At 42.8% G+C, this 16,487-nt stretch overlaps 1 protein-coding gene across 1 annotated transcript in view; it reads left to right on the top strand.

Annotated features, from left to right (window-relative positions):
* Window positions 1-16,487, top strand: part of LNPK (lunapark, ER junction formation factor) — a 178,890-nt gene that overhangs the window by 76,802 nt on the left and 85,601 nt on the right. The gene's annotated exons all lie outside the window — the stretch shown is intronic.

Genomic DNA, 16,487 nt, shown 5'->3' with positions numbered 1-16,487 from the left:
GTTGTGATTTTGTCTTTGTGGGCTAAGTAAGTGTGGGCCCAAGAAATATTTAACTTTGTACAAAATAGGCCTACACTGGACAATAGCAACCATGTCGAAGAAAGGAGGATGGAAGAAATTGAAGGAGGCCAAAGAAAGACTGCAAAGACAAGATGTAGCGCTGAAAGGTACTCCTTCTCTCAACGTTTTTTCCTCCTACTTTTATTTTAAGTCTGGTGATAAGGAAGTCCAGGCAAATGCCAGCCCAAGTGAACCTGCTGCACCTGTGCCTGATGAAAAGGAGCAGCCTCATGTGACTTCTCTAGCTGCAGTCTCACCCCACTCCTCTGAAGACTTTCCCAGTAATAGTAATACAAAAATATCCTTCTCCGTTGATCCAGGTGAGTGGGACTTGACTTCTCAAGATCTCATTGCATATTGGATTGAGAAGGTTCCCACAGAAATGCCAGAATTTAGATGCTGACTTTTCATTGACAAAGCGAGAGTACACCAATCCGAATCGTTATCTGATCAAATCAATGTTTGAATATGTGAAGCCTAACAAACAGATTGGCATGCGAGAATGGCTCATCTATTCACCTTGTAAGAAGAAAGTGTACTGTTTTTATTGCCATCTGTTTTCTGATTCCAAAAAGTGGAGAATGTTCTGCAGAGGCTTCAATGATTCAATGGCAGAATGCTGCAAACGTTACTAATCATGCGATGAGTGAGCAGCATACATTGTCAGTTAGCAGCTACCATGCCCAAAAGAAAGTTAGTGGCAGAATTGATACCCAAATGGAAAACCAGTTTTTGGAAGCTCATGCTTATTGGAAGAACATTCTCCAATGCGTAGTTGAAACCATCATTTTTCTTGCTGAGTGTGGTCTGCCATTTCGTGGCTTAGATGAGAGTGTTGGATTGAAACACAATGGCAATTAGCTTGGCAAATATGAGTAGCAAATATTCAGGGATTCAGGCAAAAATAAGAGTGCAATGCTTTGGTCGATTACATACCACATGCTGCGCACTCACTCAACTTTGTTGACTAGTCTGCTGTGGATTGTTGTGTTGAAGCAGTTTCTTTTTTCAGATTTGTCCAAGAATTGTACCTTTTTTTTTTTCTCTGCATCAACCAGTCATTGGATGATTCTTCGAGATTCACTACCAAAGGGATTCCCACTGCCCAAATCACGCTCAGGGACACGGTGGAGTGCCAATGCTGAAGCTGTGAATACCATTGTTTTGGGATACCCCAACATCTTTGAAGTGCTAGAAAGCATCAGGGATTGCTGGGATGAGTTTCATGCTCTTGCAGTGGAGTCGTGTGCGCTGGTCTAGGGAGAGAGGAAGAGACAGGTGTCTTTCCCAAGTCTGTCGAAAAGGCATTAAGTGCCAGACACAGAGGGGGGCTTTGGCCTGAGGAGAATGGGTTCTGTCACATAAAGTCCAAATGCATCCTGGGGGAGTGCCACACTAGCAGCCTCACGGCACCACATCCAGGTTCAGGAAGAAGTCACTGAACTTATAGATGTTGTAACTGTAAAGTCTATTGCACTTTAGAAACTGCTGCATTGAACATTACTCACATCATTTCCTCACAGTGCTTACATCATGAAATGTCCTTAATATCCAAAGAAAAGGTTTTTGTTGTAAATAAATTGTATATATGTTGAAGTGAATTGCAGTGGTTATGGGTTAAAAGGGTAATGAGTAAGGATAGGAGTATCCTGGAGTTAGGGGCACCCTTGTTCCTTTCCAAGTTGCCCAGGGAGAGATTGAGGTAAACAGCCAAGAACCCCTGGGCTCATTCTACCTGTGTGATCTGAATCCTGTTTACACAGTACCAGGAGGGAAAATCAAGGTGGGCAGGTACTGGGGTGAAGTGAATCAGGGCAGGGACTCGGATCCTTTTATCACTCAGTTCAGCTGGGGCACTGTATGCATAGAAAAATTTCCCTACCATGGTGGGACAAATCCTGTGCTTACACCAGCACAGCAAAATTAAAAGAACTAATGGGAATCACCTTTTTTTATTTTGCCTTAGGCAAATAGACTTTAATGAGACCTAAGCACCTGCTTAAGTGTTGTGGAATAGGGGTACTTTGCTGAATCAGGGTCCAAGTTCTGATGGAAGAATAAACATATTATTAGTAATGGAGCTTGTCTAAACATAGAAGTAACTCTGGAATAAGCTAAGGTGTGGATTTAAAGTAGAATAGTTATTCTGGAATAACTCCACTTGTAAACAATCCCATACAGTAGGAAGTAAAAAGAATATAGCTGATTTTTACATACCATGTGGAACTCCAGCACAAGCAGTAAGAAGAATCATGAAAAGTTAATTTGAAAACTGGGCAAATTTGATTTGGTATTTGATAGTTCAATGTTGCATTTTAAAAAATGTTCTATCATTTTTCAACCCCTGGGGGTGGGGGTCTCCATGTGCTGCCCCCGCCCTGAGCTCTGACTCTGAAGCTCCGATTGGGCAGGAACCGAGGCCAATGGGAGCAGTGCCTGCGGGCAGTGGCATGCGGAGACCTGCTGACCCCGCTCCCATACCTAGGAGCCACTGCCAGAGGGGTGTGTGCAGGTCACTTTGGAAGCCGCACTGCCAAAAGTAAGTGCTGCCCCCCTCCCGCACCCCAACCTCCTGCCCCAGCCCAGAGCCTGCATCCCTCACCCAAACTTCCTCCCAGAGCCTGAACCCCTCACCCTCACCCACTCCCACACCACAACCCCCTGCCCCATCCCAGAGCCCGCACCCAAACTTCCTCCCAGAGCCTACCTCCTGCACCAATCCAAGGTATCTCACTTTATTTTCATTTATTTCCCATTACTTATAATGTAGGAGGAGGATGAAGAAAAAAAGAATCAAAAACAGGGGGAGAGGGGAGATAAGAGAGAATGTTCTTTTTCTTGGCTGGGTCCCCAAAAATGAAGCTGCACACAGGACCCTGCTAACTCCAAATCTGCCACTGAGTTTGCCCTTGTTTCAGGGTGTGAGGTCTTAGCTCCCCAGTTCACTCTGAGCAAGGGAGCTCTGCCAGGAGAGCCCTGCATGGGGCTTTTTTTTTTAATCCCGCTCCCGTCCCGCCCCACAATACCCATTCCCACTCGCTCCCGCATTGTTTCTTGCATTTTTATCCCGTCCTTGCCAGCAAAAACCTTTGATCCTGCAAGTACCACAAGAGAGACAGATTTCCCCAGACTAAAAACAAACCCCAAACCAAAAAACGTCAGTTAAATGGTATATAAACAGAATTCAGATGTGTTTTTTATCACTAAAAGCATACAACAAATCTTGCTTAAACTATGTAAAAAAATACTTAACTCCTATTATAATTGACATCAAATCTCATTCTATCCCTTGCTTAAATTTAAGTATTAAAAGTTTTAAAGTATTTTCCCCACAAATTACTGGAGTCCATTAATTTTGCCCACCCAATCCTGCTTGCAACAAAATACATTTTACCAGGTCCTGCTATTATGACAGTGGGTCCTGCGGGACCTGCAGGATCCCAGTCCCACTGCAGGGCTCTGTCTGCCGGTCCCACTCCAGCCTCCCAGCCTTTCTGAAAAGACCTCCCTCTAGATTGCTTCTTAGCCCCAGTCCTTAAGCTCAAGCTCCTTCTTTCCTGGGGGCAGGGACTCAATTTTTGCTGTGGCACAACTATTGCCAAACATATTAAACAGATAAATGTTTGTTTTATGATTGATTTTTTTCCTTTTAAATAGCTATATTTTATAATGGTTTTGCAGCTTGTTCACTATAATGAAGTCAAACAATTTTATACTGTAAGTGGTTATATTTCATCTTTTAATAGACTGCAAGTCTTGTTTTGGATTCTACTATATAAGATACCCTTTCTAAAAATAATATAATGCTGCTTTCCTTTGGAAGAGGGATGAATAAACTTTATAGATGTGTAAGGTTCAAAGGAACCCTTGGATCATCTAGACCAAGTCCCTGTTTTAGATCCAGTAAAAACAGTGAGAAGCTTTCAAGGTAGGGAATATGGGGGGAGAAAATGAATGTGTGGTGGAGTTGCCATCTTTTGCTACTTGTGCAGAACCTTGGATCTGGGTTGGATTTAACTACTCACCTAGAGGTGTCAGATTCTATAACAATTATAGACTCCAGCTGGAATCTGTGTTAAAACTCCCTGTGGCTGCAGTGGGAGCAGGACTGGGTCCTCTTGAGATGTCCAGTCCCACAGCTAATGTCCTTGTCTGACAAGACCAGAATTACTAGTTATCATTTAAGTATCAACAGTGTGATCATGCTGTATAAGACCCTGAAGGAAACATGATCCCTGCCCTGATGAGCATATAATTTAAATTGAACATAATTGGCTTGACACAGATCTGATTTATGCTGGCTTCTGTTAACAGCGGAATGTCTGCCCAGATGAAGCTGTAGCAGCACAAGGTATGCTCAACACCAGGTCCTTTGCTTTGCGGACCCTGTTCTAATGCAGTTCCAAAAGTAAAGTATTAACTCAGTTAGAGGGGTATGAACCGTGCCTCTGAAAATTTTGGGAAGCTTTCACCACTGGGCTCCTATGCATTATCAGAAGTGAAAGCTGCCCTCCCCTTGTGGAAGCCCAGGTAATGAGTGGCAGTGTGACACCTGTTGGCACAAGGAAGCATAAAATCCAGTACTCCAGGTGTGGTCCAAGAAATGCAGCATACAGTAGCATGTAAGTGTCAAATTGCTCTTTCATTGGTTAGTGTCTCATCAGATTGTCCATGTTCTGTTCTTCATCAAAACTTACTCTGCTTCTGAATGAGTTAAATCTATATGGCCTTCCCTAGTTGGAGAAAGAAAAGTCTAAAAGGCTCTACTTTTAAGAGGTTGCTCAAATTTTTTTGGCAGCTTAATTAAAACCATCAAGTGAACATCCCAGTTAGCAACGCTAAGCTTCTCTTAACCAAATGGCATTTTTCTAAGGACATATGGGACCATATATATATTTAGAAAACAAATTATGCTGTTTAATACATACATTGCTGATGCATATATGCTTTATGAATGGAGGGAAATGCTCCTTGATGAAGAAGGGGAAGAACATAGTTCAACTCTTAAGTTACTGGGGAAAAATTCTTCCAAAGAAGTTGTCCTAAAGGCTGCAGATAATTTTAAGTTTATTTCATCTTTTGCTACTTCAAAATGTTTTTGTTGAAAAAAGCTTCTTTTAAAACATAAGTTATTGTTTGTTCAGTACTCTGGAGAGAGTTATAAGTATGACGTATTCTTCATAGGGCCCTACGAAATTAATGGTCCATTTTGGTTAATTTCACAGTCAGAGAGGATTTTAAAAATCATAAATTTCATGATTTCAACTATTTAAATCTGAAATTCCATGGTGGTGTAATTGTAGGGGTCCTGACCCAAAAAGGAGTTGGGGTGTGTGTGTCCAGGCTAATTCCCCATTCTGGCACTTCAAGTGCAGAAAGTGTGGGGGTCGCAAGGATTCTAAAAATTAATACTGGCCACTCCAGGCTTGTATTAAACTCTCAAGGTTACAGCTATTCTCTGACCTTGGATTGATAGATGCTGCCACCACCCAAGTACAGAACCCCTTTGAGAGCCCAGGAAGGCGCATTTGGGAATTTCTTCCTGTAGGGTACCCTCAAGCCCTTTCACCCCCCTGGAGGGAAGAGCTGAGAAAGAAAACAAAAGGAAATCAGCTATTGCCACCGGGTAATTAAACAACATATGCACAAACCTCTTAAGACCCAAAAATCCAATTCTGTTCTTAAAAAAGGTAAATTTTATTAATAAAACAGAAGAAAATACATTTGGGAACTCAGACTATAGCTAGATTTTAAAAGAGCAACTACAAGGACTAAGTACCAAGAATAGCTTTCTTGAGGTCCATCTTAAAGGTTACAAGCAAAACAGAAGCACCTGGGGTTAGCACAGAGGAGTCCATAAGCCATAAAGAAATAAAAAGAGATGAATCTAATCGCATCTTCCTAGACCTTTCCTGATTTACTTACATATCTGGGGTTTCAAATGAGTAGTTTCTAGGTATGATACTGAGGAATTTTTCATACCTGGCCCAAAGCTTCTTACAGCATAGCTGTTGCCTTGTTTGCCTCTCCCCGGGAGAATAACCACAGACAGACAAAAGGGGAGCCTTTGTTCAAGTTTTAAAAGTTCTAGCCTAGTTCTAGCCATTGGCTCTTTTAGCCAGGTGCCCACTCACTTTCTTTTACCTATACATAGCAATGACACTTTTTAACCCCTTACAGGTAGAGCAATTAGAGAACAGCTACTAAGAGGGATTTTATAGCTGCTGTCTGGCTGGGTGTCCGTAAAAGGGAGCTCCTCACCCTTCATTTATCACAGGGTGTGTCAAGGTGTGTCAGGAAGTTTTTGGAAAGCGTAGAGGACAATTTCCTGGCGCAAGTGCTAGAGGAGCCAACTAGGGGGGGCGCTTTTCTTGACCTGCTGCTCACAAACCGGGTAGAATTAGTGGGGGAAGCAAAAGTGGATGGGAATCTGGGAGGCAGTGACCATGAGTTGGTTGAGTTCAGGATCCTGACGCAGGTAAGCAGCAGGATACGGACCCTGGACTTCAGGAAAGCAGACTTCGACTCCCTCAGGGAACGGATGGCCAGGATCCCCTGGGGGACTAATTTGAAGGGGTCTAGGAGAGCTGGCTGTATTTCAAGGAATCCCTGTTGAGGTTACAGGGACAAACCATCCCAATGAGTCGAAAGAATAGTAAATATGGCAGGCGACCAGCTTGGCTTAATGGTGAAATCCTAGCGGATCTTAAACATAAAAAAGAAGCTTACAAGAAGTGTAAGGTTGGACATATGACCAGGGAAGAGTATAAAAATATTGCTCGGGCATGTAGGAATGATATCAGGAGGGCCAAATCGCACCTGGAGCTGCAGCTAGCGAGAGATGTCAAGAGTAACAAGAAGGGTTTCTTCAGGTATGTTGGCAACAAGAAGAAAGTCAAGGAAAGTGTGGGCCCCTTACTGAATGAGGGAGGCAACCTAGTGACAGAGAATGTGGAAAAAGCTAATGTGCTCAATGCTTTTTTTGCCTCTGTCTTCACTAACAAGGTCAGCTCCCAGACTGCTGCGCTGGGCATCACAAAATGGGGAAGAGATGGCCAGCCCTCTGTGGAGATAGAGGTGGTTAGGGACTATTTAGAAAAGCTGGACGTGCACAAGTCCATGGGGCCGGACGAGTTGCATCCGAGAGTGCTGAAGGAATTGGCGGCTGTGATTGCAGAGCCATTGGCCATTATCTTTGAAAACTCGTGGCGAACCGGGGAAGTCTCGGATGACTGGAAAAAGGCTAATGTAGTGCCAATCTTTAAAAAAGGGAAGAAGGAGGATCCTGGGAACTACAGGCCAGTCAGCCTCACCTCAGTCCCTGGAAAAATCATGGAGCAGGTCCTCAAAGAATCAATCCTGATGCACTTGCATGAGAGGAAAGTGATCAGGAACAGCCAGCATGGATTCACCAAGGGAAGGTCATGCCTGACTAATCTAATCGCTTTTTATGATGAGATTACTGGTCTGTGGATGAAGGGAAAGCAGTGGATGTATTGTTTCTTGACTTTAGCAAAGCTTTTGACACGGTCTCCCACAGTATTCTTGTCAGCAAGTTAAGGAAGTATGGCCTGGATGAATGCACTATAAGGTGGGTAGAAAGCTGGCTAGATTGTCGGGCTCAACGGGAAGTGATCAATGGCTCCATGTCTAGTTGGCAGCCGGTGTCAAGTGGAGTGCCCCAAGGGTCGGTCCTGGGGCCGGTTTTGTTCAATATCTTCATAAATGATCTGGAGGATGGTGTGGATTGCACTCTCAGCAAATTTGCGGATGATACTAAACTTGGAGGAGTGGTAGATACGCTGGAGGGGAGGGATAGGATACAGAGGGACCTAGACAAATTGGAGGATTGGGCCAAAAGAAATCTGATGAGGTTCAATAAGGATAAGTGCAGGGTCCTGCACTTAGGATAAAAGAATCCAATGCACCACTACAGACTAGGGACCGAATGGCTAGGCAGCAGTTCTGCGGAAAAGGACCTAGGGGTGACAGTGGACGAGAAGCTGGATATGAGTCAGCAGTGTGCCCTTGTTGCCAAGAAGGCCAATGGCATTTTGGGATGTATAAGTAGGGGCATAGCAAGCAGATCGAGGGACGTGATCGTTCCCCTCTATTCGACATTGGTGAGGCCTCATCTGGAGTACTGTGTCCAGTTCTGGGCCCCACACTACAAGAAGGATGTGGCTAAATTGGAGAGAGTCCAGCGAAGGGCAACAAAAATGATTAGGGGTCTGGAACACATGACTTATGAGGAGAGGCTGAGGGAACTGGGATTGTTTAGCCTGCAGAAGAGAAGAATGAGGGGGGATTTGATAGCTGCTTTCAACTACCTGAAAGGGGGTTCCAAAGAGGATGGCTCTAGACTGTTCTCAGTGGTAGCAGATGACAGAACGAGGAGTAATGGTCTCAAGTTGCAGTGGGGGAGGTTTAGATTGGATATTAGGAAAAACTTTTTCACTAAGAGGGTGGTGAAACACTGGAATGCGTTACCTAGGGAGGTGGTAGAATCTCCTTCCTTAGAGGTTTTTAAGGTCAGGCTTGACAAAGCCCTGGCTGGGATGATTTAACTAGGAATTGGTCCTGCTTCGAGCAGGGGGTTGGACTAGATGACCTTCAGGGGTCCCTTCCAACCCTGATATTCTATGATTCTATGATTCTAAGGTTCCTTTCCCACTCTGAACTCTAGGGTACAGATGTGGGGACCTGCATGAAAACCTCCTAAGCTTACTTTTACCAGCTTAGGTTAAAACTTTCCCAAGGTACAAACTATTTTACCCTTTGCCCTTGGACTTTCGCTGCCACCACCAAATGTTTAACCAGTTACTGGGAAAGAGTTGTTTGGAAACATCTTTCCCCACAAAATTCTCCCAACCCTTGCACCCCACTTCCTGGGGAAGGTTTGGTAAAAATCCTCACCAATTTGCATAGGTGACCACGGACCCAAACCGTTGGATCTTAAGAACAATGAACAAGCATTCAGTTTCTGAAAAGAAGAATTTTAATAGAAGTAAAAAGAATCACTTCTGTAAAATCAGGATGGTAAATACCTTACAGGATAATTAGATTCAAAACATAGAGAATCCCTCTAGGCAAAACCTTAAGTTACAAAAAGACACACAGACAGGAATATCCATTCCTTTCAGCACAGCTTATTTCCTCAGCCATTTAAAGAAATCATAATCTAACACATACCTAGCTAGATTACTTACTAAATTCTAAGACTCCATTCCTGTTCTGTCCCCGGCAAAAGCATCACACAGACAGACCAAGACCCTTTGTTTTCTCCCTGCCCCCAGCTTTTGAAAGCATCTTGTCTCCTCATTGGTCATTTTGGTCAGGTGCCAGTGAGGTTATCCTAGCTTCTTAACCCTTTATAGGTGAAAGGGTTTTGCCTGTGGCCAGGAGGGATTTTGAAGGTGTTTACCCTTCCCTTTATATTTATGACTGGGCGGGATCGCAAGTTATTGTAGGGGGGTTTGTGGTATTGCTACCCTTACTTCTGCGCTGCTGTTGGTGGTGGCGCTGCCTTCAGAGCTGGTCAGCTGGAGAGTGGTTGCTGGCTGGGAGCCCAGCTCTGAAGGCAGAGCTGCCATCAATAGCAGTGCGGAAGTAAGGGTGGTATGATATGGTATTGCCACCCTTACTTCTGCACTCCTGCTGGTGGGGCACCAGCTTCAGAGCTGCTCTTAGGCTACCAGCCAGCACTCTCCAGCCACCAACCTCTGAAGGCAGTGCAGAAGTTAGGGTAGCAATACCACGGCCATAGGCACTGACTCCGTGAGTGCTCCGGGTCTGGAGCACCCAGGAGAAAAAAATGGTGGGTGCTGAGCAGCCACTGGCAGCCCCCCTACCAGAACTTCCCCCTCCCCACAGATCAGAGTCTCCCCCTCCCTCCTAGAACCTGCTACGGATCAACTGTTTTGTGTAACACTGGGGGATAGGGAGAGGAACTAGGGCGCAGCATGCTCAGGCGCAGGAGCAGGGTGGGGAAGGGTAGAAGCAGGGTGGGTGTGGGGCCATGGGGGAAGGGGTGGAGTGGGGGACGGACCTGGGTGGAGCCAGGGGGAGTGCTCTCCCTGGCAGATTAAAAACTCAGTGCCTATGACCGTGGCCCCCGTAAAATAACCTAATGACCCCCCTGCAACTCCTTTTTGGGTCAGAACCCCCAATTTGAGAAATGCTGTTCTTCCTCATGAAATCTGTATAGTATAGGGTAAAAGCCCACAAAAGACCAGATTTAATAGTGGGAGACCAGGTTTCATGGTCCATGACATGTTTTTCATGACCACGAATTTGATAGGGCCCTAATTATTTATGATGCAAATTGAATAAACATGCAAATAAATATACACTAGCATTAGGGTGGTTACACAGCATTAGGTAAGTACAGATCGAAACAATTCCACTCTGGTAAGAAGCTATATTCAGTGAGGTATTTATTTAGATATACAAAATTTAAATACTTTGTAGGGGGCAGTTTTAAATCAGACTAATTAATATTTTACTCTGGTTGGATTCAGATTATAATTCCGTATTTGGTTGTATTAGCTTCACGAGAAGTATAACACTGCTTTTTTTTCTTTAAGATGTAATCTCACAGAAAGACAAATCAAGACTTATTGTACACTAGAGGAAAGAGAATGCTGTGTACTATCAGCTAGCAGATACACACTTAAAGTATTGCTTAATTTTGCATGTGAAAGATTCAGCTTTGCACCTACAAATTAATTAGATGTATAATTTTATGCCTCTGATTAGAACTTCATTGGCAAGAACTGCTTAAAAACCAATAACACAATATGGCCCTAGGTCCATGGTTCTCAAACATTTTAGTACTGTGGCTCCCTTCTAGATATTTTAAAACTTGGTGGCTCCCCACAGACAAATATAATTTTTTTACTTCCCCAGGACACTAGATTCAAGAGAGACACTAGGGTTCGGAAGGTTGAACAAATTTATTCAATTACATGGACTTTAATTATATCATCTGATCTAACCCAGGTTTTTAAAACTACAGTTTGAACATGTGAATTGTTTTGGTATGTTTGGACGTAGCCTTAGAGTTTAATGAGAAAAATGGGCCTGTTTCGAACTGCATGATTGCACATTTGGTGGAATCTCTGATGGCACCAAATGTAAGCCATTTTCCAAGTTTAATGGATTTCTAGGTTTTCTTTTCAGAGAAATTATTGCTGAAAACCCAGAACCACAGAAATAACTGGAAGCAAACGAAAGCAGCACTTTCTTATGTTCCTGAGTTCTCCAGAGTTTCCTTTAACAGAAATCTAGAATTCCTGGATTGTTAGACTTGAAAACTTGGTCTTCAGGAATTCTAAGAGATTTTCTTGAGCTGAGATACTTAGAATTGGAATGGAATCAACTGTTACTAAGAATGGGTTTAGAATTCAGTCAGTATCTAGAGATTCATATTCAACTCCAGGAAAGTATTAATTAAAATAGGAATACAATCCAGACAAATTAGTTAATATTTGGTCTTTAATAACATTTTGATCACATTCACTTTCTCCTTTTAAAAGAAGTCTGAAAACATCTCAGTAACCCTGTTTCAATATGGCAACTCCAAAGATAAATTATCTTGAATCTCTTGATTTTCTCTTTCATATCTAGTATATTTGTATTCCGACCTTGAAGCATTACATTCAGTGCATTCAATTTGCAGATATGTCCACCAGGTAAGCTAACATAGTCAAAAAGTTCTCATTATATATGTAATCTACAAGGTCTATTGTCAGATGGAGGAAAATTCTGATTGTCTCACAATTCAAAAACAATTAAAATATTTTCACATGTGACAACCACCTGAATTTACTCTGAAACAGAAGCTATGTGGTCAGAGCCCATCTCTTTGCATAGCATACTAAAACAATGTGTGTTCATTACATGGAATTTTAATAACTTTGTCGAGGGCCTTTTGTATTTCAGGTTGCAACTTTAATGTGTAGCTTGGCACTGAATCATACAGTGTGTCCACATTGCTGCGTGTGCCACTTTCTTTACTCGTACTGCAATCCCCTTTGTTGTCATTGCTGTTGACCCACACTGTACAGCCCTGCCACAACCATAGCCCAGTTAAGATCTTCATCCACTATGAATTTATTGAGGATCTTGCACATTTCCTCACTGATTATTTGGGTTGGGATTTCTTTGCAAAATAAAGGAGTTCTTCAACAGTTGTACCTGCTTGTACAAGCCTTATGTAACAAACGCTGAGCCATATTGGCTATGACTGTGGATTTATCAAGCTGCAGTGCAAAATATTGACTCTTCTTCACGTGTTCTATCAACTGGTCCTGAACATTTTACACAAGGTCATCAATGCATTGATGGATGGTATTATTTGACATAGGAATGGTTTTCAGTGCCACAGCTGCTTGTTCAGATATCATAATTCTACATGGATGTTGCTGTGGGAAGTGGAAGGGTCTCATAAAAACCATTTTGGCTGCAGAATTCCAAAGAACCTGTAAACATACTACCTTCACTTTGTGTGTACATTTATATCAGGGAGGTGGTATACAAACCCATACTATGCTAGGCAAAAAGAGGTTAATGGCTTGTCCTGGAGACAAATTTTTATCAGCTCCACAATCACAATCCTCTGCCAGAAATTTCAAGCCAAGACGGGGTGCACGGCAGCTGCAGTTAGTAATCAAGTGGGAACAGGCTAGAGGGGAGAACATACAGCCCTAGAAGAAGCTTAGTCAGCAGATCTGGGGACTATAGTAAACTGGTGAGATGAGAAGCCTTCCTGGGGAAGGGAAGGCTTAGTCAATGGAATGTTAGACTACTCTCAAGGAAGTGACCAGAGCTCACTGAGGAAAAAGGAAAGCCTAGATACAGCCAGGCTGTTTTTACTTCTGGGATTGATCCCATCCCATATCCATCTTGGTCAACAGTTCTTTGTTGACTGTTTCACTAGTTTGATTTTGAGTTGAGGCATGTCCTGCTTATGGGCCCCAACTGTAGTCAGTTGGTACTCTACTGCTGTGACACCCGTGTGTGAGCAATAAGATTAGCTTTGAACACCTTTTGAGGCTGAAAGGAAGAGTTCCCTAGTGTCAGCAGCAAAGGCAAATGACTTGCAGAAGATCAGACACAGCATCCCTATTTTAATCTCCAGAGTGAACTCTTATATTGTGTTGACTAAATAAACATCAGCAAGACAAACAATCAGCTCCTTGGCCTAAAAGGCTTGAACTCCTCCAGTTCGTTAATGCTATTGCATTTTTGAGCCCCCCCTCCCCCCAAAAAAACCTGAAATATATACATATATCGAACTGCACGACTGTATAGTTACCATTAACTTAACTGTACAGGTTTCAGATGGAGATCTAAAAAAGCTCTACATATGCCCTAGAGTAGTTTTTCTATATATGAAAGCATGACAATCTTAAAGTCCAATATCTCGGCCAATTCCTGGGTTAGAGCTTCAGGAACCCTTAGGAAAGCACTGTCCCATGGTGTCATGAAAGCATCCTCTTAGAATCATAGTATTCTCTTATGGCAACTGTTTGGAGCCAAGGTTATTAAATGATTGTACAGCTTCAACTCTTCAATTCTTTCTGCTAAATCAAACAGCAGTCTATTTCAGAGACATCTTGTGTTGTCCCTGTAGTCTATGACTAATATCTGCTAGAGAATTCTTTTTTGACAGCTAGATGTAGGGCAATGGGATATACTCAGTAAATCACATATCTGAGAATAGCTGAGAACAAGCACCTCATATCCACTGATGTAAGAAATAAGCATTTGAACCACACAAGTCTTGATCAGTGGTAGAAGAGATTTCTTAGATCATCTTGTATGTATATCACATGACCACAATAGATGAGAATACAGAAAAAAGAGCTAATATCAGCACACCAAGTTTCCAAAAATAGAAGTTGTGGGGATTTTTGGAGGAATGTTCAAAAGTGTTCCCATATCCTTTACATCTACAGAGTTGCCACTTACCAGTGTTGTGGGCAACACTAATTTTAAAGAAGATTGAGGTGTCAAGTTTATGGAGTATGGATTAAAGTATTACAAAACTGGTCTGATAGTGATACATTAAAGGAGCTCAATGTATTTAGCTTAACAAGAAGGTTAAGGGGTGACTTGATCACAGTCTATAAGTACCTTACCTAGGGAACAAATATTTGATAGTGGGCTCTTCAGTCTAGCAGACAAAGGTATAACGAGATCCAAATGCTGGAAGTTGAAGCTAGACAAATTCAGATTAGAACTAGGGCATGAATATTTAACAGTGAAGGTAACTAACCATTGGAACAATTTACAAACTGTCATGGAGGATTCTCCATCACTGGAATTTTAAAATCAAGACAGGATGATTTTGTAAAAAGACACGCTCTAATTCAAAAGGAATTATTCTGGGAAATTTTTATGGCCTGTGTTATGCAGAAGGCCAGATTAGATGATCACAATGATCCTGCATACTGCCTTGGAATCCATGACCCCATCAACCTCAGGCAGAATCTTAAGAGTCCTCTAGTCATTTTCTCAGAAAAAAGACAGACTGGTTGGAAGGCAGCATAGAGTGGAATTGGATTGCATAGCCAAGCTGACCTACAGATCCACAGTGATTCTACTCCATGGCCTAAGGAAACATACACCATACTACAAGATTAAACAGTTCACAAAGAAAGAAGAGGAAGGGTAGAAAGTAGATGTTAAAACACACTCTGGATCACTGGGCATAAAATCAAAGCAGACCTATTTTGATGTGCTTCCTATTACCCTGATAAAAAGGTTGCTGTTTTAGGTATTGCAGATGGAAAACAGTACAAGGATACAGAGATAATGCCCTGGTACTGGAAGGCAGGTGATGTGAAGGACTTCTTCCTCTGACAAAGTTGTAGGAGCCTGAGAGACTATCATTCTTCCCTAGCATCTTGGCTCTGAAGAGATGCTACCCCTCTGAATTGGAGATTCTCTTCATGAGCCTGAGCATCAGATGAAAAGCCTAATATCAGACTTGAAGCAAGACTAACAAATGAAATAGTTGGGCCCACTGCCCAATATTTCTGAAGCATCGTGACTTGTAAGACAACTGAGTATGACACATCCTGTAGCCACCAGCTCCTTTGATGTCATTTTCTGTTCCTCTGGAAAGTGATAAAATTAAAATATCACCAGCTCCCAAAGCTGGAATTGGTATCTAACCATAACTGCTTTGTAGTTGGCAGGATGCTTGAGAAATAGTACTCCCTCTCCAAAAGGTCACCGTTTGGCATCCTTGTCCGACATTACTTTTTTCATCCTTTCACTGGCTGCTGACATTTCCAATGTACCAGGAGTGGGAAGAGACTGCAATTCCTGCCATAGCGACTGATATAACAGTGAAAAGCAAATCCCAGAGTCCAGGTTCCCAACTCCAAGCCTCTAGCCCTGCGGCATTTAGGGGCTGTTACCAAAATTATCTCAATAAATCTCTTTTAGCAGCTGTGTGGGAGAGAGGTAGTTTCCTGGGTAAGTAAGTACTAAAGGACATAGGGATTTCTGGCTCAAAATCAATGACTAGAATTACAACCACAAGAAAATGCCGCCTCTGAAAAGTATCTATTATATTTGCCAACAATTAGTGCACATACATATTACACTAGTCAAAGCTTCTGCATGTTTTTTCAGGAATAGCTCCCAATTAGAGACAGAGTAACAATTCACTCCAGAGATATATTAGCAGCACCTTAACAATACTTGTACTAATATAATTTACATCTTCAGAGTTTTGTGCAGGCACAGATAACGTTAGTTGACTGCCTATGAACCCCAACTTCCTCTCTTCATGTGCTGGTCATTTTTCACATTGATTACTGTGAGCTTCTCCTCTCTGGCCTCACTGCATCTCAGTCCGCCCTGGTCAAGTCTGTTCAAAATGTTGCTTCTTAAGTCATCTCCCTCTCCTCCCATGTCACTCCGCCTCCATCACCAGATCAAATTCAAGCTACATTCTCACCTAAAAGGCTTTACCCAAAAAGTCCCTATTTACATCTCTGCTGTGCACTTCTCCTCTTCTCCCCCTTGTTCTTCTCATTCATCTCTTTCCCGATCTTTTTGTCTCGATATATTATGTTCCTATAGCTGTTATTTGCCCCCATTCCTACAACGTTCCCCATGTCCTTGCGCTCTACAAACCTTTGCTTCCCCGGCAGGACCTCAACTAGCTATTCCTCCCCCGCAATTTTGCTCAGTCACAACCCCATCAATATTCCTCTCCCGAATTATCCTGGGTCTTTTCCTCTTCTTCAGGTGTGTTCTCTGGCCTCAAACGGCTCTGTGCGGGAAGCGCAGGGGCAGAGCACTTGACAGCTGTTTCATTTTACGGGCAGGGCAGCGCGGGGAAGCCTGCGCTGCTGCTGTCAAGATGTGAGCGCCGACAAAGCCGCCCAACAACGTGCGTTGTCTTT

This window comes from Lepidochelys kempii, chromosome 11, assembly GCF_965140265.1.
Source record: "Lepidochelys kempii isolate rLepKem1 chromosome 11, rLepKem1.hap2, whole genome shotgun sequence".
NCBI lineage: Eukaryota > Metazoa > Chordata > Testudines > Cheloniidae > Lepidochelys > Lepidochelys kempii.
This window is presented reverse-complemented; position numbering and strand designations above follow the sequence as displayed.